A 27052-nucleotide genomic window follows, 5' to 3' on the forward strand; every position below is an offset into this window, starting at 1 on the left:
GAGGAAATTTGCATCCCTTTTTGAGAACATTTCAGTTTTGAGGAACTGATTTTGATATGGCGATACTGTGATTGTTTTTGTTGATGAGATGGTTTTGTTTTGTTGAGGAATTGAAGTCATGCACTGAATCTATATTTTCTACTTCACATAAAGTTCATTGTTATTCAAATTCAATCATTTTGTGGCTCCATTTATTCATAGTGAATTTTCACATCTCTTTTAAACCCTCCTCTGAACCTAGTTTCTGGTCCTTGTGAATAAGTTAACCCAGGTGGGTTACATTTTCCTCCAGTGTCAAGACTCCCTGGTCCAGATTCTCCTGGATTTGGTAGTTTTGGAGTTGACGTCACCGTAATAACAATCCTACTTGGTTGTCCTACGAATCCTATGAACGTCTGTGTCCCTCACTTCTCCTGCATCCCGACATCTGCTGTTCTGGAGCCTTCCAGGCCGGGGGTTGGTAACAGCAGCACAATCTTCACACATCGTTTCGTTGCGCAGCATGAATTAGGTTTTGTGGCATATAATAAGTACTCGTATCAGTACTCGGTATCAGCAGGTAGCCAGTTTGTACTCGTACTTTAGAAGAGTGGTTTCAGTGCATCCATTCTATTTACCTTGAAATGGCATTGTTAGACAACCCATCCACTGCTCAGCAAAGACAGCTGTCCGTCACAACCCACGATGCACAGCAGCCTCCACACACACAGCTGCTTTATGAAGCCTCTCGTCCAGTGTGTGGGTGAAGGGATAATCATGTCAGTGCAGGGAGCTGAACACACACACCCTGTGCAGGAACATGACTGAGAGCTGCAGTGAAGGAGGGAGGAAGAGGCAGAGGTGAAGGAGAGGGAGAGGGGAGAGAGGACAGCAGCAGCAGTGCGGAGTGGAAGCTTGTCTTCATTGTGTTTGGCACCAAGGACGCTCCCAACAACACGTCTTTATGCTCCTGTCACGACTCATCAAACAGAAATAGTCTCCTAATATACGAGCGCACAAACAGACGGAGAACCGTGGTTCTCATAAACCCTCCAGCTGCGGTTTTCACTAATACAATCATTTAAATTGCGGGGAAAAGAAAAACAGGACCGGCATGTTTCTTCCATGTTTGACGGTGTGCGGTACACACCGGACAGCTTGTATTTATCTGCTTTCACCAAATACAACAGCCAACAGTCAAGTGAGTAATGTTGTTTGTAATTAGGGACCGAGCCTGAGGGCAAGGCCTCTATTGTTCTTCGTTCGATTCTTAATATTATCGTGACCACGTGTTTGACGCAAAATTTGACCCCCGAAACATGCACAAAAACTCACCAAATTTGGCAGGCACATCCGGCCCAGAAGAAATGTTCATCAAATAAAAAAAACACATGACCCTACTTGCTCTCTAGCGCCACCTACAAACTAAAAAAACCTAGAAACAGTAAAATCTCCGTCACGGCCCATGCAAATGTCGTAGACAGATCAAAATACCGTTAATGCAATCGTCTGCTCGAGATCTAAAATTAACGATTCGTCACCAATGCCCGAAATCCAACAGGAAGTCCGTCATTTCCCGTTCAACGTGATAGCCGAAAGTTGCTCTTTTCGATGCCAAATTTGACCCGCTGAACATGCACGAAAACTCACCAAATTTGGCAGGCCCATCCAGACAATCATAAAATTTTATGAAGTGGAAAAATTAACCCCATTACCCTATCTGTTCTCTAGCGCCACCTAGAAACAGTAGAATAGCCGCCATGGCCCGGAGGAATGTCGTAGAGAGATCAAAACAGTGCCCATGCTTTCGTCTCATCGAGATCTAAAATTCTCCCAGAGAAATACCTGTGAAATAATGCTCGAGAAAGTGCTATACAAATAAAGTGTACTATTATTATTATTATTATTATTAGGGCTGTCAAATGATTAAAATTTTTAATCAGATTAATCACAGCTTACAAATTAATTAATCATGATTAATCACAAATAATCGCAATGTCTAACTATGTCTGAAATACACCCTTTTTTTTCCTGTATTGCATTAACAAAAAACGACAGGACATGATTATATATATTTAACACGTGAGGTGTTTTATATTTAAGGCTCCAAATAAAACAAATATTCAAAAACTAAAACATGCACACCATAACATAATGTCTGTATGTGCAGCGCTCCTCTGCAGTCCCTCTACAGTTGGCTTTTGGCAGGAGTTACATTTTCAGGTCTGTAACAAATGTAGTAGCACAAGAAAAGTGAAACTAAGAGATACCACACTTTTTTCTTGCACAATTAAACAGGTCATTCTTAGGCAGTGTTCCTTTCTGTGGGGAAAACAGAAAACTGTTTCAACATTTTTTAATCAAACAAGTAGAATCCATGGGGCCAGCGGCTCATCTCCCTCCATATTGCTTTTTCTTCTGTTTTGATAATGAGTTGAGGCCAGGCCTCCTCTGCCTCCTGTCTGCTGCCCGTCCAGCTTCACATGTCCACGTGGGTGTGCGCTGCGCGTTGGTCCGCGTGACGTAAAAATCGTCATGAATTCCTGTCCGCTCGTTTCCAGGCGGACCGATCCGCGGACGTCCGCGCAGCAGACCAAACATGACGGTAAAAGTGAAAGTAGACGGAGCTCCAGCCTGATGGCTCCACTTAAAGCTCGTGTCCGGAGTTTTGAAAGAGAGAGATTTTTTTTTTTAATCCAGTGTCTCGAGGTTCCGCCCTCCCTCTGCTTTCATGAGCGACCAAGCCACGCCCCTTTAATTGTGCACACTATTATCCGTCGGGTGAAAATGAGAGCCTCCAGTCCTGCAGCATCCTCCATGTTGAGCTGTTTCCGGTGGATGTTCAGCAGACGGTGGATATATCTGCTGCAGAGCTAACTCTCCCCTGCTGGGCGAGCGACGTGCTCTCTGGCTGCTCCACACTTTGACTGACAACACGAGAATGCGGAAGCTCGGAATCTATTGGCTGACGCTGACCGGCGCTTTTTCGGATAACATGGGGGTCTATGAGACGAAGGCGGGGCTCATAAATACATTTTTATATTGCTTTATGCTAATATTATATTGTAGTATGAATCAGACTGACACATTGAAGCTCTGCTGAAAAATGATTCATACGTTGGAAACGAACGGAAACTCGAGCTTTAAAGACACGGAAAGAGTGAAAAACTCATGGAAAGAGAGAGCAGACTCTGTCTGGAGGGAGGAGAAGGTCTGCAGACAGAAGTGAAAGTAAACTAATCGCTCCGGCGCCGCCCCGCGATTCAGAAACAGAAAAAAAGGCTAAATAAACTTTAATACTTAATGATAATGTACTGACAGTGTATGTGCTTAATTTTCTCTAAATAATCCGTAATAAAGGAGCAGATAAACAGTCTGTGGTGCCGAAAAAGCTTCTCAATCAGCCGAGGCTGAGGTGAGGCTTCTTCTTCGGTTGCTGGCAGCTTGCATTCCACGCGGGTGCACTACCGCCACCCGCTGGTAGAGGTGAGGCTTGTCATGATGCGCATGCGTTAAACTGCGTTAAAAATTTTAAACAGATTGATTACATAAATTAATTAACGCAATTAACGCGTTTTTTGACAGCCCTAATTATTATCATTACTATTATTATTATTATTATTATTATTAAATCCAACAGGAAGTCCGGTATTTCCCTTTCAGTGTAAAATTTGGCGAAAAAGGACTCCTCATTTAAACATTATCTTGTCCGAGACCGCTTGTTGTAGAGACGTCAGAGTGGCACGACCTGATAGAGGAGAACTTTCTCTTCAGATATTGTTCAAAACTTTTTCAAAAGTCTCACGGTGTGGATGCTGTTAACCCTTAAAGTTTGAAGTCCGAAAACCCACTTGAAGCACTACAATAGACACTGCGTCCTGCCCGAATGTCGTAGAGAGATCAAATCAACGTTGACACGTTCGTCTTGTCAAGGTCTAAAATTCACCCAGAGACATACCTATACCTAAAACCAACAGGAAATCTGTTATTTCCCTTTGAAAATAAAAGTCACATTTGAGCAAAAATGGTCGCTACGGCCCGTGGGAATGTCGTAGAGAGATCAAACCAATTGCTCACGCATTTGACTCATCAAAATCTAAAAATCATCCAAAAAACATTGCATTTAAGTTTGTTTACCCCAAATTCATCGTTTTTTCGGAGTTTCAGCGGTGTAAAAAGAGGAGGAGCCTTCCTCAGAACAGGCTGTTTCTAAGTTCTAAGCCTGCTTTCCGGGATACGCTTGAACGCATCTGTCCACTCCCACTCTCACACACACACACACACACACACACACACACACACACACACACACACACACACGGCGGGGGGGGGGGGGGGGGGGGTTAATATGGAGTGAAATTAATGCCAAAACCTCTCCAACACAAAAAATGTGTTTTATTCAGGGCCAATGATTCACAAACAAACTCAGTGTGTTTTGCAAAAGCAAAATGTCATTCACAACTAATGCACTGAGGCTTGTTCATCAAAAAAACGTTCCACAAATTAAAAAAATATATAACTGCACTTACATTAAATATCTTTCAAAATTAATTATTTTTTTTCCGAGTACAAAAAACAATTCTGCAGGTTGGAGAAACTATTGGCTCCCCAGCGTCACGTGACTTTTGGCAGTAATTTTGCACCTTCCTGATTCGCATCCGCAGGACTTAGGATTTATTCACAACTGCCAGTGCGTAATTTGCATGCCACAACAGGAGGTGGCGCTGTTGGCATAGCACATCCACAACCAGCCAGGACCACAACCGAGTGAGTCAGTCGCCCCAGAACAACGCGCCCTGAGCAGCCAACAGGTGAGTTTGTGGTCATTGTTGATGAAAAATTAAATTATCTTTCGTGGGTTCATGTCATTTTTGTCACTGCCGGAGCTAACCCGTGTAGCGGTGTCAGCAGTGTTAGCTGGTTGCTCGCGTTAGCCACGCTAGCTCGCACTCTCTCTTTCCTCCACTTACTTTTGAATTTATATGATAGTGGTCCTCACTCAGAGGAGACTGACTTTGACAGTACACTGTAACTGACCTCATGTTAAAAGTCATAATGTTCGTGTGTGTTTTTCAGGAGAGCTGCTGATGAATGAAACTCATCCAGACTGAACCTGTCGTTACATCTCGACACATGGAGGTGAAAGCGGTGGATTACCAAAGATTCCAACGGAGAAAAAGGAGACGGGAGACTGTGACGGCAGTTACTGCACCTGCTGCACCTGAACCTCACACACCTGATGGTTATCAAGCTCCACAACAGAGCGACACGGTGGAGAATGAGCAGTGTGTCCATTGTAAACATATGAATGGTGAAATTAAGTCCATGTGCTGAGATGAACCGCTTGTTTTGTTTATCTTGATTATATGTGACCAACTTCTGTTTTTCTGTAAATAAAACTGATGGCTAACAGTCTTCCTCTGCTTCATTCTAATTTTTATCCTGAACATTTCATTATGTCCAGGACAGGTAAATTTCCTCAGCTGTTACTGCTCATATGGTGACAAAAACCAGCCTCTACTTTAATAAGTTAATAAGACTAAGGTGCAAATAAGGTGCAAAAGTCTTTGTGCACACAAATATCACTGCAACTATATAAAGTACGATTAGATTGTGCATAAACAAATAACACTGCAAACAAAATGAAGGAAAACAATGTGCGCCTTGCAGTCCACCAGGTCCACACAACTAAGTTACAAAACTTTGCAGCCGTCACAAAGATTTGAATCTGGCTGTAGTGTTACTGTCTTCTTCAAGACAAAATGCCTTCACTGAAGTCCAGACAAATGTTCGTGCCCTGACAACCTGTAGCGCCGTGCTGCTGCGATGCTTTGATGGACATTTCATTTCCAGGCAGCCTTTTCCACAACAGGAGCGGTAAGTGAGCCCAAACGGGTCTGAACCGGGTCCAGCTGGTCTCCGTACGGTCCGCTGCGTTTGTATTTCAGTCCATTTTTCCTCGTGTTTAATTCTGTCTTGTCGCAGCACAGTACGTGATCATACACGGTAAACATTGTAAACGTGAACGTGCACAGCGCCACCTCCTGTTGTGGCATGCAAATTACGCACTGGCAGTTGTGAATAAATCCTGAGTCCTGCGGATGCGAATCAGGAAGGTTCAAAATTACTGCCAAAAGTCACGTGATGCTGGGGAGCCAATTGTTTCTCCAACCTGCAGAAATGTTTCTCCAATCCACAGAAATGTTTGTCCAACCTGCAGAATTGTTTTTTGTACTCGGAAAAAAAATAATTCATCTTGAAAGATATTTTAATGTAAGTGCAGTTATATATTTTTTTAATTTGTGGAACGTTTTTGTGATTAGTTGTGATTAGTTTCTGATTTGTGCATTAGTTGTGAATGACATTTTGCTTTTGCAAAACACACTGAGTTTGTTTGTGAATCATTGGCTGTGAATAAAACACATTTTTTTTGTGTTGGAGAGGTTTTGGCATTAATTTCACTCCATAGTTTAAGTCCGCTTATTTCAGCATAAGCACACCAAACTCACACTCGACCGTTTCAGCCTCGGTTTCAGTTTCATTTTCATTTTCACAAAATGTGGTGCAGCAACACAGGGAGGAAACACTTTTCACATTTGAATGTCATAATGAGGCTACGGCCACACATACTACTGTGAGAAAATCTTCACAAAGTGAAAAAAAAGCATGATATGTCCCCTTTGAGGTAAAGTCATGATGAAAATGGATGTTTATGGAGAAGCAAGGTTCCCAATGACCTGGACTTCGGTCGGCAAGTTACAAAAACGGCCTCAGTGGCGGACTGGCGGGGGGCTCGGTCCCGCCCAATGCTGCTTGCGGCTTTAATTTGCACTTGAAATGTACTTTTGCCTGAAGATATTTGTGCAGCTGCAGAGCTACTATCTTCCTGGAATGACAGTGAGCTAGGGTTGGGCGGTATGAACAAAATCTTATATCACGGTATCAGAAATTTCATATCACGGTAACGGTATATATCACAGTTCGTATTTTGTAAATTCAAATAATTGCTGAAAAGTAACCAAACTGACACATTTGCTCATTTTCCTCTTTTATTTTTAAACTTGGTTTGTATGCTCCACGCATCTTTTGGCTCTCATAGTAAAGTTTGGCATGCTTCAGCTTCAGGTGGTGAAATAGGGTGCTTGTGTTTCCACCTGCTGCAACGGCAGCCACTCCACACTCTTTGCAAAGTATGATCTTTTGTTCGATGTTTTCTAAAACCGAAGAAATTCCATGCTACAGATGTAGCGCCCTCCCTCGACTTGGGTGGGTTGGGCTGCCTCCGTCTGAGCTTCACTCCCGGAGCCGCTGGTCTCTGCGTTCGCCATTATGGCTACCACCACTAAAGTTATTCCGTCTTCGTCGAAACTACGCCAATCCCTCTCCTGGATACGCTGGTGTTGTTCGCGAGCGCACCCTGTGCTTACCTGACCAATGAAATGCAGCGAACAAACCCCGCACGACGTCGGGACGCGCTGTGAAAATGCACAAACACATCCAAACAATTGTGCTCCAGCTGTCCTGTTAGCGGTGCAGACGACCGTACACCGACAGAGAGATGCAGCAGACATCTGCTCTCTCTCCGGCATAAACCGTATGGAAACATTTCAACCGATACACACTTTTACACCGTCACACGGTGTTAACCGTCATACCGCTCAGCCCTACCGTGAGCTAACTGTTTAGCATTAGCATCAGCCCAAACCTTTCTCTCCACTGAAAAGTGGACCAATTTGTTTTTTGTCATATGTGAACGTACGTAGTTGTAAATTTGCAGCAGAATTGCAAATTCTCTTGTATTCTATTAGTCTACTGTTAGCTTTAGCATTAGCATTATCCAAAGCAGTGGAGTGTGGTCCCGTTCATGGGTCATGTACAACATAACGGAAATAAAATAATATTCAACTAATTGTACAACATTCCTGAGCTCACTATTACAAATGGTGAAAAACTAAACCGTATTTTAGACTTATGACTCATGACATGATTTTCCAAGTTCATAGAATCTCCTGTGTGCTCAACATTAGATATATAGTACATGCAGATGAGCATGAAACCGTATTGTGCATTGGTTTGGTCTGTACTTCTGTTCTGCTGCGACACACACCTCCAGCAGCCTGTAATTACACGCTCAATGCAGCACTGACCGCTATGGGGATACACAGACCACCAGGCTGTGATGGGCCGCTCTGCTACGTCCTGGGGCGCATTACGAAACTCCACGTTGATCAGATGACGGTGTTGTGAATGTGCACTTACTGGAGAAGCTGTTAAAATCAAGAGCAGCAGGGGGGCAGAAATCAGGCTGTGGTTCCATCCGCAACTCTCTGCACACCTGGGATCACCTGGACGGCGTTGTGTAGGAAGAACGCTGCTCTACTCTGCTGGCTCTCTGGAATAATAAATGCCAAACACCTCATTCCAACCCTATTGAAGCAGGAAAAAGGGTGGAAGGCGGTGATGTTTGCTCATTTCAAAACAGACATATCAGTTTGACTAGAGCATAAAAAGGCCTTGAACTGAAAGAGGACACTCTTAAACATGCAGTAAATCTTCAGGATATTGCAGAGTTCTCTTAGGGAACATAAAACGCCTTCATTTTATTGCGTCGCACCCCAATCACAAAGTCAGTTACACTTGTGATGCCGTGGCTGTAAATTTGAACATTTCTATTTCAGTTAAGCTCTTTCATTCGGGGCCAGCATCTCCGGCCCAGGAGGCTGCGATCTGTACTGTACTCATATTTTGAAGAGGATAACATGATGAGGTGGTGGATTTTCAGGCATGCTGACATGCCTGGAAAAAGGATCTGGCACGGTATGTCTGTGGGACAGCAGCAGGAATTCTGGGGGCGAGGGGATTCTCCCATTGTCCAGAGCAGAGATTGAGGCGATATGGGCTGATATGCAGCATGGTGGCATGCATGAGTGGGATTAACACTGGATTTGGTTGGAATATGAAGCCGATGCTGGTGAAGGTCGGTGTCCTCAGGGTGGACTCCAGCTGCCTGCAGCTGCAACAGCCAGCAAGCAATAGAGGGAATCTCTGTGAAACATGCAGATAAACAGGCATGCGGGCTGTGAAGTCCTCCCCGTCACCTCTCTGCTGACCCCCACCAAATAACCTCCATCATTACCCTGGAGGATTTCCAATCCAGTCCAATCCAATTTATTTTATAGCACATTTTAACAACTAAAGACAGTTTCCAAAGTGCTGCACAGACACCAAATCAACATTACACAATAAAAAGAGATAAATAAAGATAAAATCAGAATAAAATAACAATAAAAACATAACATAATATAGAAATAGAATTAAAAACCCAGAGGACCACACAACTCCACGGTGCTAACAAGCCAGAGGATAAAAGTGGGCCTTCCCTCATCTCTCACACACGTGTTCATCCCCGAAGGCCTTCAGCTCGTCTCGCCAGTTTTCCCTTTTCGGGAAATCTGATTCTGGGGAAACAAGACGTCTGACATCTCTTGGAGGATGAGGTTTTTTTTCCACTTCCTGTTCATATGTGGTCAAGACGGAATAGAGGAAGTTCTTGGGAAAGTGATCAAGGCCAAACCTCCCTCGCTCTGCACTGGGACAGGAGGGACGCAGTCTGACAGCTGCTTCTTGTTTTGTCCAGGAACTGAGCGGACAGGACTCGTCAGCGATGGGCATGGCTGCCCAACGGTGGCAGAACATGTTCCGACCCGGCCCATGAGCAGCGCCTGGCGCCGTCTCCTGCAGGCTACGGCCGAAAGCTGGGTTTGATGTGCTGAGAAAGGCCTTGGTGGGGGAAGGAGCCAGCTCTTCAGAATAACAAAGGTTTGAACGATTCACGCAATATTAAAATAAACATCGAGATTTCAAAGTTAGCAAAAAACCCCAATGTATAAAACTCACATCAGCAACAAAACTGAACTGAAACAAACTAAATATATTTATATAGAGAACCAAACTGCTCTTGACTTTTTTGCTTGCTGCTCCCCACCAAACATCTGACGTCAGGAAGACGTGCAGATCAGGTCATTTTTGGGTCGGTCAGTCAAAGACCATATCTAGATATCCGCAGAACGTACAAAATGGATCCAAGATTCAGACGTCAGTATTGGACCTTTTTTGACGTCATAATAACGTTCAGGATTTGGGCGTCATCCAAAGACCAAATCTAGACGTCAGCAGAACGTACAAAATAGGTCCAAGATTCAGACGTCATCAGTGGACCTCATTTAGACGTGACAGTTACGTTCACATTTGTACCTGATCTGGACACCTGCGAAGGACCAAATGTAGACGTCAGCAGAACGTACAGAACAGGTCCAAGATTCAGACCAAGATTTAATGGACCTTTTTTTGACGTCATAATGACCCAGCTGGCATTCAACAAACCTTAAACGTTGACATTTAGTTGAAATAATGTCAGTTGATGAAAAAACGTTAATTCAACGTCCAAAAAAGGTTGACACTAAATGGTTGAAGTTATGTCGTGAACTCACTGTGGAATCAACATTGAAATATCAGCATTTTTTAGATGTGTATCTAATCGTCAGTATTTTTAAAATCATGACTTCTAAAAATTTTGCTGAAATATGTCAGTTGAAAAACAACATTATTTCAACATCCAGACAACGTTGATAAATTCACCACTGAAAAAGTGTGTATGTGAATGTTACTCCCCACCTTGTATTTCTTTTTCTTTGAGTCTGTTTGTTTTCATTGTCTCCTAAAGATAGAATTATTTCTCATAAAAGAGCCGCCCAAGCGGTTAAATTTAGTACGTAATTTCATCAAATTTGTGAACTTTGGTGAAACACAAAAACATTTTTAAAACCACCACTTTGTCTCTTGTGCATTGCACTGTATTTCAGGAGAAGTAGTTTTCTGCAAACTAGTGGTCACCCTGCCATTTACAGATGAAATACACAGTAAACTAATAGCTCAACAGGTAAGGCTGAGGATTGCTAAATAGCAAGTCGTAAGTTTGAACCCCGTGTTTCACCGGTCTGTAATGAAATGACTGAAAGAATATGCCTGAACCTCAGACTGCAAGCCCAGTGGTTAGAGTGTGGTCAATTTAATTTATAATTTTCTAGACTTTTGCTGCTATACTCCCGAAGACGTCGGGAAAAAGACGTCATCTGGCGTTACAGTCTGCACCTTCAGTGGACCAAAATTGGACGTTCAAGAACTGTACGTCCCGAAGACGTTGGGTAAAAGACGTCATCTGGCGCTACAGTCTGTACCTTCAGTGGACCAATATTGGACGTACAAAAATGACCCTAAAAGACGTTTCAACGTGTCTTTGCGCAGTGGGTCTGTCTCTGTTCTCTCCTTTTCTCTATCAACTGACCTCCAACAGAGAGAGAGAGAGAGAGAGAGAGAGAGAGAGAGAGAGAGAGAGAGAGAGAGAAGGAAAAGACAGTGTCATCATAGTCTGTTACCAAGAAAACACACAAAATATATTTCTCACTTCCCAGCCTTGATGTCGAGAGGGAAGATGTTCTTTCTTATTAGGTTGTGCAGTTAAAGCAACAGTGACGGCTTTTACATCTTTACTGTACAAATTGATCTTAAATCCCAAACTCTGGGTGGAGGAAGGTAGAAACATTTGGCGCCTAAAGGGTGGATTCAGTTTGTGTGAGACTGCTCCATCTGAGAGGAGGCAGAGCTCCGAGCTGCCTGACGGAAGACCGTCCACGTCTACTTTGGCAAAGCATCGAGGACAACAACACAATGCTGGATGTAGGTTTTGAAGAAATACTCGATAAACAACACCCATCCCAGGAATTAGGAGCACTCATCCTCTCCCCTCAGCATAAAAACATGCTCAAGTTTCCTGAGAAACAGTTAAACAGGTAAAAAGTCTTCATTCAGCAGGATTAACATTTAATCTAAAGTTATAAAAACAGGAACACCTGGAGAACCAGAGCACATGTGGAGGTCTCTCCATGATCCTGTGTTTGTGTGTCACCTGATGACCGGCTGAACTTGTTTCCATTCAAATGAAGCGTGCAGCCTCTACCATGGCAGATCTGTTATTTCCCTGACATTTCGTCATTAACTTGTAAACGTGGGCAGTAAGTAGAGGCTTTTTAGCACCTTATAAAATGCAAACAACCGTCCTGTCAGTCTTGATTTAATGTTATATGTTAATATATATGAACATGCCCTAAATACCGTTGTAAATGTGTCACGTTTAATTATGAGGCATGTTATCATGCAGCAGTATACAATTATTATGCACTACAAAAAAAAAAAGAAAATCCCTCCGCCATGCTGTGCCACACATCTGTACTGAACATTTCTTTATGGCCAAGCCAGCCAGACAAGTCGTGAGAATAAGAAAATATATTCATCAAAGTTTAACGGCGTCGGCTGGGTCTGACAGGCTGCCGTACATCACTTCCCACATGAACTTTTCATAAGAGTTTTGACATTTGAGTGAGGCCAGAGGTCACCGCAGCAGGATTTCAACAGTATTTACATCTCTCCGCTGCTTCTTTTGGGAATGAGAGCGGACTGTGGTGGGAACGTACGCCGAAAAACCACAGAAGTGGCTCCGCGGCTGATTCCACCAACGCCGTGTTTCATCCACGCCGTCACACCTGTTCTAAGGAGAAACCTGAGAGAGGAGGGGCGGCCTGACTGCCGCTCGTGTTGAGAGCGTTTCAGAGTCGCCGTCCTGGAGGATCCTCTTCTCTGACATCCGTTCACACGCCTGACAGGAACACCCAGCAGACCCCACGTCTGCAGCGACTCTGGGATTCACACAACAAACCCAGGAAGTGAGTGACGGCGAGGATGAAAGATGCTGGCGACGCCTCCTTCAACCTCCGGAGGATTTACATTTTGACGGGTGTCTGCTGAATTCTAGTGTGTTTTAAGATATACAGACATGCACAAAAACCTCGTCAAATAACTGATAAAGTAAAATGAAATGCTAATTTCAAAATTACAGTAATAAGTCTAAGAATTAGTTCATTTTGGAAAATTGTAGGCTTTGTGTTCCTATTAAAATAAACTGCAGTTTTGATCACTAATGCAGATTAGACAGAGTGAGTTTATTGTTTGGTAAAAACGAGAATGAAACAAAGGTTTGTGTAATCTGGAATTTAGAGTTACGCTACTGTAAAGCTCTGAGCCAGCTCACAGGGGGAGGCTGCTGCTGTCCGGTCGGGGTGAGGAGGCAGAAACAGAGAAAATGATAGGACAGACGCAGAAAACCAGTAAACAGCACTTCATCATTCCTCTGGTTCAGCCAATATTCTGAGTGTAGAGTTAAATACAGTGTTAATAAATCAGATAGAGATGGATGATCCAAAGTCCATCAGAGTCCAAAGATCTGAAGTCAGAAATCTGTCTTCTGTTTCATAGGGGGTGTAGTAATAGACCGTTCAGACAGTACAGAAAGCAGGACGCCCTGAGCCAGAACACCATCACAGGTCAGTGAAAGCTTCCCACCAGGCATCCATCAGCTGAGTGGTTTTTGTTCTGGGGAAGAAGAAACTGATGTGATTTCTCAGTTTCGGTACTTTACTGATGAGGCGTCGATGCTGCCTTCCTGATCAGTGTCCACTAAAGACAAGACGTTCTCCTGGAGAGGTCTTGAACCGAGGACATCGGGACGAGCACAGAGCAGGGTGTGAGTCAGAGCTGTGGTTCCCATCAGCACGTCTCTGCTGCTGTGGGACAAGAGGAACTTCCACCACATTAACAAGCAGTTATTGCTGCCTGAGCGCGTTTGCATCGCTGGAATTGTTCCCAGTCCTCCACAAAGACTGGGTGAACAGCCGTGTGTGATTGGCTCATGGTGAATGATCAGTCACTGGACATGTCGGTGTAAACTATACAAGTCTAGTTGTGGACTAAAATAAAACCTTATGCCTGTTTTTGGCCACAGTAACTCAAAGTTCTCTCTTGAGAAAGAGCTTTGAGTCAGAGACGCTGTGATGAACCAACCACCAGGCATTGTGATGTTCATCTGAAGGAAACCTTCCAGCTCCAGGTCCCTGCAGTTCAGCTCAGCAGAATGGTCCACGTCTCTCCAGTGAAGGCCTGCGGCAGGAGTTCAGCTTCCTCCATGCTCTCTTGACCTTTCAGCACCTGCAGCAGAAGCTCCGAGCAGTGCAAACACAGAGGAGGTCAGGTTGCAGAAAGGCTGCAGTGATGAGGATAGACAGAAGTGCTCTGTGTTTCCACAACGATCCTGTGATTTTCACAACATTCTGTCTCATCAGCGGGTGAAGATGAGTCCAGGTGAAGAGGTGAACACTGGAAGATACCATACCATACCATACCAGCTTTATTTATAAAGCACTTTAAAAACTTTACAGCCGGCCAAAGTGCTGTACACAGACAAATATAAATCACAAAATACAATAAGAGCAGACAGTGCAAAAAACAAATGATCAATTCATAACAATAAGGACATCATTGATTAAAAGCCAGTGAAAAAAGATGTGTTTTTAAAAGAGATTTAAAAGCCTTCAGTGACTCCGCCCGTCTAATCTCCAAAGGCAGCTGGTTCCACAGCCGTGGAGCAGCGACACAGAACGCATGGTTTTGTCTCCGGGACCACAAGCTGCAACTGATCTTCTGATCTTAAAGATGGAGACGGGACATACAGGTGAACCAGGTCAGCGAGACAGGAGGGAGCCACGCCGTGCAAACATTTAAAAGTAAATAAGAGGATTTTAAAATCAACTCTAAAAGCCACTGGAAGCCAGTGGAGTGATGCTACTACAGGTGAGATCTGTCATGTCTGCGTGTTCAGCGAGGAGTCGAGCCACATTCTGACTCACACCAACGTACAGTGAGTTACAGTAGTGAAGTCTGGTTGTAATGAATGCATGGATCACCGTTTCAAATTGTTGGGTCGACAGAAAATGTTTAATTTTGGCCAGTTGTCTTAGCTGGAAAAAACTAGACTTATTGTATTTGGGGGGTCTGTAAACTATTGCGCACAGGATATGGAGAGGGCGACTCAGTTCAAATACGCACAGCTCAAAACTGGAGTGAGAGGAGGACGGCTTTAACTGTTCCTCCGCCACGACCTGCCATCCTCGGGACATTGAGGAAGTTGCAATCAGGAGGTAAAAGTTCTGCTAGAGCACTGGACTCACCATCACAGCATGTCCAGCTCTCCGTGACGCACAGCAGGTGTAATTCCCGGGAAGTAAAAAGGTCTTTTATGATAAAGCTTTTATTTCCAATCGATTGGGCGTTTACTGTAGAAGGCCGCAATCTAGATTGCGACCATCCACTCCTCTGAAGGACACTGCCGAGGACACTGGACGGGCTGAGCACAAAACCAGCCGTCCACAGGGACCAGACAGGAAGCCATCGGATCCAGGGAGCGCCAAGAAACAAAACGCCGATAAGCTGCAAAATCGGACGGCAGAGTTGAAGGATGACACGCCAGGATAGCCTTTAGCTTGACAAGCCGGCCGCTGCGCTTCCCACGGCGAGCACGGCGCCCCCTGCGTAAAGGTGAGCCGGGTCCGGAGCAGGTAAGCCGGGATTGCACTCAGGAACGGGGAACGGGAGCTTTTTTGCCCATCCTGCTTAAAGTTTGTAATATTTTGGGCAGCTGAGCGCAGGGCCAGAAGGGCTTCACGATCGTTTACCAGTAAAGAATGAGCATTTCTGGTAATACTGGACATAAGCAATAAAATGCAGAACAACAGAGACAGAGACAGACAGCGGGCCGTCCACACTGGCGCCATCTTGACTCGTTCACAAAGATGTTGCACAGTTGAGCGATAGAAGCAGGACAAGTGTGAGACTTTAAATTGGATCTAGCTTCCTCTGCTGCTGTCAATTCTCCTGTTTCAGACACCACTCTATCATCTCTGCTTTACCGCTCTATCATCTCTGCTTTACCGCTCTATCATCTCTGCTTTACCACTCTATCATCTCTGCTTTACCGCTCTATCATCTCTGCTTTACCGCTCTATCATCTCTGCTTTACCACTCTATCATCTCTGCTTTACCGCTCTATCATCTCTGCTTTACCACTCTATCATCTCTGCTTTACCACCACTCTATCATCTCTGCTTTACCACTCTATCATCTCTGCTTTACCACTCTATCATCTCTGCTTTACCGCTCTATCATCTCTGCTTTACCACTCTATCATCTCTGCTTTACCACTCTATCATCTCTGCTTTACCACTCTATCATCTCTGCTTTACCGCTCTATCATCTCTGCTTTACCACTCTATCATCTCTGCTTTACCGCTCTATCATCTCTGCTTTACCGCCGCTCTATCATCTCTGCTTTACCACCACTCTATCATCTCTGCTTTACCGCTCTATCATCTCTGCTTTACCGCCGCTCTATCATCTCTGCTTTACCACTCTATCATCTCTGCTTTACCGCTCTATCATCTCTGCTTTACCGCTCTATCATCTCTGCTTTACCACTCTATCATCTCTGCTTTACCGCTCTATCATCTCCGCTTTACCGCTCTATCATCTCTGCTTTACCACTCTATCATCTCTGCTTTACCACCACTCTATCATCTCTGCTTTACCGCTCTATCATCTCTGCTTTACCGCCGCTCTATCATCTCTGCTTTACCACCACTCTATCATCTCTGCTTTACCACTCTATCATCTCTGCTTTACCACTCTATCATCTCTGCTTTACCGCTCTATCATCTCTGCTTTACCACTCTATCATCTCTGCTTTACCACTCTATCATCTCTGCTTTACCACTCTATCATCTCTGCTTTACCGCTCTATCATCTCTGCTTTACCACTCTATCATCTCTGCTTTACCGCTCTATCATCTCTGCTTTACCGCCGCTCTATCATCTCTGCTTTACCACCACTCTATCATCTCTGCTTTACCGCTCTATCATCTCTGCTTTACCGCCGCTCTATCATCTCTGCTTTACCACTCTATCATCTCTGCTTTACCGCTCTATCATCTCTGCTTTACCGATCTATCATCTCTGCTTTACCACTCTATCATCTCTGCTTTACCGCTCTATCATCTCTGCTTTACTGCTCTATCATCTCTGCTTTACCACTGCTCTATCATCTCCGCTTTACCGCTCTATTATCTCTGCTTTACCGCTCTATTATCTCTGCTTTACCGCTCTATCGTCTCTGCTTTACCACCACTCTATCATCTCTGCTTTACCGCCGCTCTATCATCTCTGCTTTACCGCTCTATCATCTCTGCTTTACCGCCACTCTATCATCTCTGCTTTACCGCCGCTCTATCATCTCCGCTTTACCGCTCTATCATCTCCGCTTTACCGCCGCTCTATCATCTCCGCTTTACCGCTCTATCATCTCTGCTTTACCGCCACTCTATCATCTCCGCTTTACCGCTCTATCATCTCTGCTTTACCACCACTCTATCATCTCTGCTTTACCGCTCTATCATCTCTGCTTTACCACTGCTCTATCATCTCTGCTTTACCGCCGCTCTATCATCTCCGCTTTACCGCTCTATCATCTCTGCTTTACCACCACTCTATCATCTCTGCTTTACCGCTCTATCGTCTCTGCTTTACCACCACTCTATCATCTCTGCTTTACCGCTGTATCATCTCTGCTTTACCGCCGCTCTATCATCTCCGCTTTACCGCTCTATCATCTCCGCTTTACCGCCGCTCTATCATCTCCGCTTTACCGCTCTATCATCTCTGCTTTACCGCCGCTCTATCATCTCTGCTTTACCGCTCTATCATCTCTGCTTTACCGCCACTCTATCATCTCTGCTTTACCGCCGCTCTATCATCTCCGCTTTACCGCTCTATCATCTCCGCTTTACCGCCGCTCTATCATCTCCGCTTTACCGCTCTATCATCTCTGCTTTACCGCCACTCTATCATCTCCGCTTTACCGCTCTATCATCTCTGCTTTACCACCACTCTATCATCTCTGCTTTACCGCTCTATCGTCTCTGCTTTACCACCACTCTATCATCTCTGCTTTACCGCTGTATCATCTCTGCTTTACCGCCGCTCTATCATCTCCGCTTTACCGCTCTATCACCTCTGCTTTACCGCCGCTCTATCATCTCCGCTTTACCAAGCTCTCCAGAAAAAGCAAATCCAGCTGTTATGGCCGAACTGCTCCGGTTTAATGCTGGGAGCAGAGTCCCGGTGGGAGGGCAGGTGTCCGTCCTGAGCCGTTGGTTTGATCCGGGGTTTTATGAAGGTGTGAACTCCGAGTATGAAGCTGCGTCAGTCTGGATTTCCTGAAATATACACAAAATAAATAGTGCTGGATTCCAGGCCAAGCTGTCATGCTGGGATGGATGGATGGATGGAACCTGAGGCTTGCTCATGTTTCTGCTGGTTTTATTACCCAGAATGCATTGAACAAATACACATGCCGTACTGTCTTCAGTGTGAACCTGAATGAAGATGGGTTGGATTAAATAAACAGGAGAAAGTAGGAGTCGTGTCGTCCACTCCGCTCTGCAGGTCGGCCCAGCCACGACCTGCAGCAGAGTCAGTGTGCACCGCGCACACACACACACACACACACACACACACACACACACACACACACACACACACACACACACAGATGAGGTCATTACATATACATTTATCTCCCCTCTGTAGTGAATATGAATGAATCCCGAGCAGAGCGGTGCTATGCATACCGATGTCTTCTGAATAACTTATGAACCAGATGCAGAGGGAAAGTCTGTGGTTCCTGCTGTGTGGCCTGGAATTCACACACACACACACCACATACACACATACATACACCACAAGTCAAATAGAAATACAAAAAAAAAAAAAAAAAAGTTTATGTTTTTGTGTAATTCTCCACATTTAAATAAACTATTCCAGGACCCACATCAGGTTTTTTTTTTTTTTTTTTTTTTTTTTTTTCCAGGCCCCCCCCTTTGACTCGGTCAGTTTTAATATTCAGCTCTCTGATCACTGAATAAAAAGAGGAGTTATAAAAACCTGTCTCCATCCAGGTTCCCAGATGACCTTCGTGTGACCTTGACGGCTTGCTGCAGGCTTCTGTTCTGTTTGCCTTTCGGGTTCTGCTGATCTGTTTCCAGAGAAACATTTTAGCTTCACCTGTGAAAACATTGTGTGAATGGAGCGGAGTACTCTAATGGCTGTAGAGCCAGGTGTGGCTCAGGCTCACCCAGAGGAGGTGCTTTTACGACATACTGTATATTGCGATGCAGGGGTGATACCATGGAGTGTTTTAACATGGAGTGTTTTAACGTGGTGTGTTTTAACGTGGAGTGTTTTAACATGGAGTGTTTTAACGTGGTGTGTTTTAACGTGCCCTCTCGTTGGCTGCAGGTTATGTGTTAGCAGCTTCGTGCTCCTCAGCTGCAGAGCAGGGATTCCTCTCAGAATTATTCAGCTGTGTTAAAGGGGCTGTATCCTGCTTTTTTAGCTCGTCCAAACCCTAGAAATGGCATTAACATGGTAAAGGTTTATTTTTGGCGCAAAGGAAAAGTCATTTTGTGTGAAATAAAAGATTTTGTGGGGCTAATTCTGAAACTCGGAAGAGAAAACGCTCTGTTTCACTGAAAATCCCGCCTCTCCCCCTGTGGACTTTGACTGACAGCTGCTTCAACCAATCAGAGCTTCAAAACAAATACGCTGGCTAGCTTTAGCTCTTTAGCTCTAGCTTCTCTACACGCAAAGACACGAGAAAACGTCTTTTCCTGTGAGAAACTCACCAAGCGCAGACCCTTCAGACCCTTCAGACCCTTCAGACCCTCCAGACCCTTCAGACCCTTCAGACCCTCCAGACCCTCCAGACCCTCCAGACCCTTCAGACCCTTCAGACCCTCCAGACCCTTCAGACCCTTCAGACCCTTCAGACCCTCCAGACCCTCCAGACCCTTCAGACCCTCCAGACCCTCCAGACCCTCCAGACCCTCCAGACCCTCCAGACCCTTCAGACCCTCCAGACCCTCCAGACCCTCCAGACCCTTCAGACCCTTCAGACCCTCCAGACCCTTCAGACCCTCCAGACCCTTCAGACCCTCCAGACCCTCCAGACCCTCCAGACCCTTCAGACCCTCCAGACCCTCCAGACCCTCCAGACCCTTCAGACCCTCCAGACCCTTCAGACCCTCCAGACCCTCCAGACCCTTCAGACCCTCCAGACCCTCCAGACCCTTCAGACCCTCCAGACCCTTCAGACCCTCCAGACCCTTCAGACCCTCCAGACCCTCCAGACCCTTCAGACCCTCCAGACCCCTCAGACCCTCCAGACCCTCCAGACCCTTCAGACCCTTCAGACCCTCCAGACCCTTCAGACCCTCCAGACCCTCAAGACCCTTCAGACCCTTCAGACCCTCCAGACCCTCCAGACCCTTCAGACCCTCCAGACCCTTCAGACCCTCCAGACCCTCCAGACCCTCCAGACCCTCCAGACCCTTCAGACCCTCCAGACCCTCCAGACCCTCCAGACCCTTCAGACCCTTCAGACCCTCCAGACCCTCCAGACCCTCCAGACCCTTCAGACCCTCCAGACCCTCCAGACCCTTCAGACCCTCCAGACCCTCCAGACCCTCCAGACCCTTCAGACCCTCCAGACCCTCCAGACCCTTCAGACCCTTCAGACCCTCCAGACCCTTCAGACCCTTCAGACCCTCCAGACCCTCCAGACCCTTCAGACCCTTCAGACCCTCCAGACCCTCCAGACCCTTCTGACCCTCCAGACCCTCCAGACCATCCAGACCCTTCAGACCCTTCAGACCCTTCAGACCCTCCAGACCCTCCAGACCCTTCAGACCCTCCAGACCCTCCAGACCCTCCAGACCCTTCAGACCCTCCAGACCCTCCAGACCCTTCAGACCCTCCAGACCCTCCAGACCCTTCAGACCCTCCAGACCCTCCAGACCCTCCAGACCCTCCAGACCCTTCAGACCCTTCAGACCCTTCAGACCCTCCAGACCCTTCAGACCCTTCAGACCCTCCAGACCCTCCAGACCCTCCAGACCCTTCAGACCCTCCAGACCCTCCAGACCCTTCTGACCCTCCAGACCCTCCAGACCCTCCAGACCCTTCAGACCCTTCAGACCCTTCAGACCCTCCAGACCCTTCAGACCCTTCAGACCCTCCAGACCCTCCAGACCCTTCAGACCCTCCAGACCCTCCAGACCCTTCAGACCCTTCAGACCCTTCAGACCCTCCAGACCCTTCAGACCCTTCAGACCCTCCAGACCCTCCAGACCCTTCAGACCCTTCAGACCCTCCAGACCCTCCAGACCCTTCTGACCCTCCAGACCCTCCAGACCCTCCAGACCCTTCAGACCCTTCAGACCCTTCAGACCCTCCAGACCCTCCAGACCCTTCAGACCCTTCAGACCCTCCAGACCCTCCAGACCCTTCTGACCCTCCAGACCCTCCAGACCCTCCAGACCCTCCAGACCCTTCAGACCCTTCAGACCCTCCAGACCCTCCAGACCCTTCAGACCCTCCAGACCCTCCAGACCCTTCAGACCCTTCAGACCCTTCAGACCCTCCAGACCCTCCAGACCCTCCAGACCCTTCAGACCCTCCAGACCCTTCAGACCCTCCAGACCCTTCAGACCCTTCAGACCCTTCAGACCCTCCAGACCCTCCAGACCCTCCAGACCCTTCAGACCCTCCAGACCCTTCAGACCCTTCAGACCCTTCAGACCCTTCAGACCCTCCAGACCCTCCAGACCCTCCAGACCCTTCAGACCCTCCAGACCCTTCAGACCCTTCAGACCCTCCAGACCCTTCAGACCCTTCAGACCCTCCAGACCCTCCAGACCCTCCAGACCCTCCAGACCCTCCAGACTCTTGCTCTTGCTTGACTGTTGCTATCAGATGATGGTTAAAGTTTATCTCCATAATCAGAGTTAGAAAAAAGCAGCAACGCTGATTGCAGAGGGCCTGCGGGGGGGGGGGGGGGGGGGGGGGGGGGGGGCTCAGGGGGGCCATCTTCACCGTGTGACGTGAACGTGGGCAAACAGAGCGTTTTCCTCGGTGGGAGGGGCTGCCTCTCTGAGCAGCACAACAAGGAGGAAAGCTCAAACACACAGGCACGAAGGAAAAAAATACTTTGGGGAGTTTTTGGTGAGAACAGAACTATATAACAAGGTTAAAACACACAAAAAGTGAATTTTGCATGATACAGCCCCTTTAAAGGTTGCGTGGTGACCGGTCCTCCTCTTGGACACCTGCTTCTTTTACTTAAAATTCAGCTGAAATGTCTTGATTTAAAGCTGGTGGTGCTGTATAGCTTCTTAGGGACAGGCTTTGCCCTGACGCTGTTCTGAGTCTATGTCAGATATATACGGTAAGTATCAATCAGATCTTAATTTCTTTGTATGTGTAAACAGGGCCTCCATGTTGGGACGTGGCAGCAGTAACGCTGTTAGAGGCTAAATAACCTCAGCTTGTCGGGGGGCAGTAGACGCCATCAACAGTTATGTAAGATTCCCAACATATCGTCACTTCAGGACTCTTCTTTAACCATTTCTAACCCGATCCAAGCCACTGGGGTTTCATTTGGATTTAGGATTTGAACTGGGAAGCATTTCCTCACCTGGCCCGCCACAACTTCGACTTGCAGGAAACCTGCAGATCCAGACTGGAGACTTCCTGCTGTTGTGGTTTGTGTCAGAGGACGGAACGTGAGAACAGTGAAGGACTCAGAGGAACTCCCCATCTGAACTGTCCCAGTCCTCACAGCCAGGAGAAGCTCCCACAGAGCGGGTGGCGTTCCTCCTGCGGCCTCTGTCGTCCAGTCAGAGCCAATCAGCACGCGAGCCGCCCGATCACAGTCCCGTTGTTGTTTCTGGGTCAGCGTTTCCAGGCCTGGAGTCCCCCGCTGCATCCGGAACGTGACCCGGCAGGATCCAACCCGAACCCATAAGCTTTGATTAAGTCATTAAATCATCATCAGCTTGTTGTGGCCAAACCACGGCCACACACACACACACACACACACACACACACACACACACACCAGCACCCGATCTACGCGGCTCCTGATTAATTGATGGTCAGTCATTCTCCACAGTGCGGTCAGTCCAGCAGGGAACTGAGAGGAGTGTTTCCTGCTGCGTCTTGTGACGCCGCCGCTTCTCGCTTGCATGTGTGTGAGGTGTTGGATCGCAGTGGACAATACGGAGGGTGGTTCATTTGTGTTTTTTATCTGGTGCGCCTGTGTGCGTGTGTGTGCGTGTGTGTGCGTGTGTGTGTGTGTGTGCGTGTGTGTGCGTGTGCGTTCTTGTATTTCTATCCTTGTCGGGGCCAAATGTCCCCACAAGGATAGCAAAACGTGGAACGACGTGCCTTGTGGGGACCTTTTTCCGGTCCTAAGTAGGAGAAACAGTGTTTTCTTGACCATGTTGTTGTTACTGAAAAAAGTAAAAGTGCAAAAACATTTCTTTAGGGTTAGGCTTTGTTGTGGTGTGGGTTAGGGTTAGGGTAAGGGTCAGGGTTAGGGGCTAGACATGAATGGGAGTCAATGGAAGGTCCCCACAAGGATAGAAATACAATACTGTGCGTGTGTGTGTGTGCGTGTGTGTGTGTGTGTGTGTGTGTAGGTGTGTGTGTGTGTGTGTGTGTGTGTGTGTGTGTGTGTGTGTGTGTGTGTTCCCGCTGGCCCTGTGCATGGACCTCAGTCTCATTAAGAAGCCTCTGAACTTTCCAGAATGTCAGAGCGGAGCCTCCAGCAGACTCACTGAGGGCTTCTTCACTCGACTCTCTGCTGCCTGGAATTACTGTCAGTGAGAGACGCAGCAGGCCGGTCTGTTTACCGCCACCCTCCTGGCCTCACGCTGGTCACTGCGGGTTACTACGGGTTACTACAGGTTACTACGGGTGACTTCTGGTTACTACGGGTTACTACAGGTGACTTCTGGTTACTACGGGTTACTACAGGTGACTTCTGGTTACTACGGGTTACTACAGGTTACTACAGGTGACTTCTGGTTACTACGGGTTACTACAGGTGACTTCTGGTTACTACGGGTTACTACAGGTGACTTCTGGTTACTACAGGTGACTTCTGGTTACTACGGGTTACTACAGGTGACTTCTGGTTACTACGGGTTACTACAGGTGACTTCTGGTTACTACAGGTGACTTCTGGTTACTATGGGTTACTACAGGTTACTACAGGTGACTTCTGGTTACTATGGGTTACTACAGGTGACTTCTGGTTACTACAGGTTACTACAGGTGACTTCTGGTTACTATGGGTGACTTCTGGTTACTATGGGTTACTACAGGTTACTACAGGTGACTTCTGGTTACTATGGGTTACTACAGGTTACTACAGGTGACTTCTGGTTACTATGGGTTACTACAGGTTACTACAGGTTACTACAGGTGACTTCTGGTTACTACGGGTGACTTCTGGTTACTATGGGTGACTTCTGGTTACTATGGGTTACTACGGGTGACTACAGGTGACTACAGCCAGCTGCTGGTGACCCAGTAAAGCCTCATTCAGTTGTCTATATACTGAGAAAATATCAACCTTTAAGCTGCATTGAGTTGTTCTGTAAGAGTTTCTTTTTTCTGTTTTTCACCCTTTCACCAGTGGAGTGAAGCTTTTGTTCTTCAGAAAAGGTTTCCATTCATAAAAGAAGCATTATTTTCTACTCCTAATTTTCTAAGTGAAAATACAGAGAAAGAAAACATTATCAACACGAATATATGATTGTTTAAGAAGTTACAGCATAATCGTTGCTTCTTGTGTTTTTCTGAATGCTGAAATGGAAAACTTGTGAAGTGAAAAACTTGTGGAGAGCAAATGTGCACGTGACATAAAGTCAGCGATTGATCGCATTTACTTGTTCTCCTCCATCGATATCCACAGCAGAAAAACTCTTTGAGCTTGTTGACCTCTGCCTCAGATAAAACACATTCATCAAAACACAGGTTTGGTCAAAGTGTTGGTGTTTCATGTCATGTACAGTTTAGTTTAGTATCGTTTAAGGAGAGCGGCGTCTCGATGCAGCTGCTTACTTTTGTAGTAAAACATGAAACACAAAGCAGTTCATCTTTTCAGATTGACAGTCATGCAACATGCATGTGTTACATAAAGAACACTGAAATATTAACGTGGACGGTTCAGCTGAGGAAAGTCACCATCCAAGGTACTGCTGAACCCTTTCCCTGAAGTCACCGAAACTCATTTGCACCTTCAGTCCTGCTCTTTTCAAAGTCTGTCAGCAGAGGAAGCGTCTGGGTTCAGCGCCGTGGTTCTGAGGCTCAAAGCAGGCGGCCGTTCCCTGAAGCCTGATGGACGTGTGCAGCGGATCAGAGGCACGGCGCTCTGGAGTGTGAGGCATCAAACATGGCGGCAGCAGGAGAACATCTCGCTGCAATCAAATATGTAGCACCGACAACTACAGCTCAGCTGGAAGTCCTGGAAAAGCCAAAAACTCTGGCCTGGTTCTGTGTGTGTGTGTGTGTGTGTGTGTGTGTGTGTGTGTGTGTGTGTGTGTGTGTGTGTGTGTGTGGAACATCTATCTATCTATCCATCTATCCTAGTCATGCTTGTTCGTCTTTCTACCAGCAACAAATGAAAGCAGGTTTTGTGCTCCAGCAGTTTCATGACTTTGGTTCCACGTTTTAATTTTGTTGACGGATCAGAAGGTTGTTTTTCCAGAATGCGAGCGTCAGGCAGGTTTTCTCAGAGGATGTTTAATGGCTGTATCTTCTCACCACAGACTGGATGCTTGTAGTTTTTCAGCATTCTCTCTGAACAGAACTCAGGTTGTGCTCGGTGGAAACTGTAACCCTTGCTGCACTGTAGGAGCATGAATGTCGTCTTTTCAGTGCTGCTGTTGAGCTCTTTGAATAGAGACTGAAATAAGGAGGTGAGGGTCAGTGTTCTCAACAGATTCTTCTTCCAGTCTTTTACCTCATAAATCCAATCTGACCAAGACGGTTTTTTCAGTGCTCCTCACCTCTTATCCTTCATGAAGAGCAGTTGTCTGATCTTTTCAGAAACACAAGTGAAGTGATTTTAGCTGGGAACAGGAAGGTGCATTTTTTTGGAGTAATTGGAAGATGTTGTTGTCCATGTAACGCTATACTTCCTTTTTAACGCACTGGAACAAAACCTGGAGCACAGCTCCGGCAGTGTTCGGTGGCTCTGTAACCCTCCACGGGCCGGATCGGCTGACTTCCTCCTCACCTGGCGGTTCACCCGATAGCAGATTCATGTCATCACCTGACTGCTGAAACATGAGCTGAGTGTCGGTGTTGCGGCTGTGCCTACACCGACAGCACAGCTGCTGACCTGACTGCACAATGCAAGTTCCCCCGTCAGAGAGAGAAACAGCAGAATTTGCACGGAAATAAAACAAGGCTGAAAGGTCATGGAGGAGCGTTTCAGAGACAAATGTCATTTTCTGGCTCACAGTGGCAGAACCGCTGCCGGTCCAGATCATTTCGCCTCTTCAGTGAAACACTGGCGGTGATTGAGTTTCTTGTTGGGGAAACATGGCAGCTCGGGGAACCGGCACCTCTAATCTCTTCGAATCCAGATGATGACGAGATGTATTCAGAAACCGAGGTTCACCCTGAGCCGTAGGAGTGGTTTGTTCGGGGCAGGACTGCGTTCTCACTGAAAACGGTTCTCCTGTTGTGGTCCTTTGGATGCAGTTTGTCTGTTCTTCCTGTGCCTGCAGGGGTTTGGTCGGTGCTGACTCGCCCAGGGTGGACGGAGCCCTGCCCAGTGCACCGACTGACTCCAACGTCTCCATGAGATGCTGCTCAGAGAGCCCCTCCCCCGGCCGGAGCCCCGCCCCGCCCAGCGGCACGTCTCGGTGTAGAGCACCGGGGCTCCGCTCCGCCTGCCGGTGTTTCGAATTAACTGGTGTCCGTGTTGACTTGTGACCAACAGATGTTGGAACTTGTAGAGGTTCTAGTGAACGTCGGTTTTCTACAGTTACAGTAAATTTATAATTTTACAGTCTTTTGTGAGTCTTATTCCAACATCTGCTGTTTCCAGCGTGTGTTTACAGGAATCCGTCACTGGTTACCATGGGAACCAATTAATCCAACACACCTTGTGGGCGGTCTGCTGGCAGTCTACCACCGAACTCTTTCAACAACTGGCTGTTGG

This window comes from Salarias fasciatus, chromosome 2 (assembly GCF_902148845.1).
Source record: "Salarias fasciatus chromosome 2, fSalaFa1.1, whole genome shotgun sequence".
In the NCBI taxonomy this organism is placed as follows: Eukaryota; Metazoa; Chordata; class Actinopteri; order Blenniiformes; family Blenniidae; genus Salarias; species Salarias fasciatus.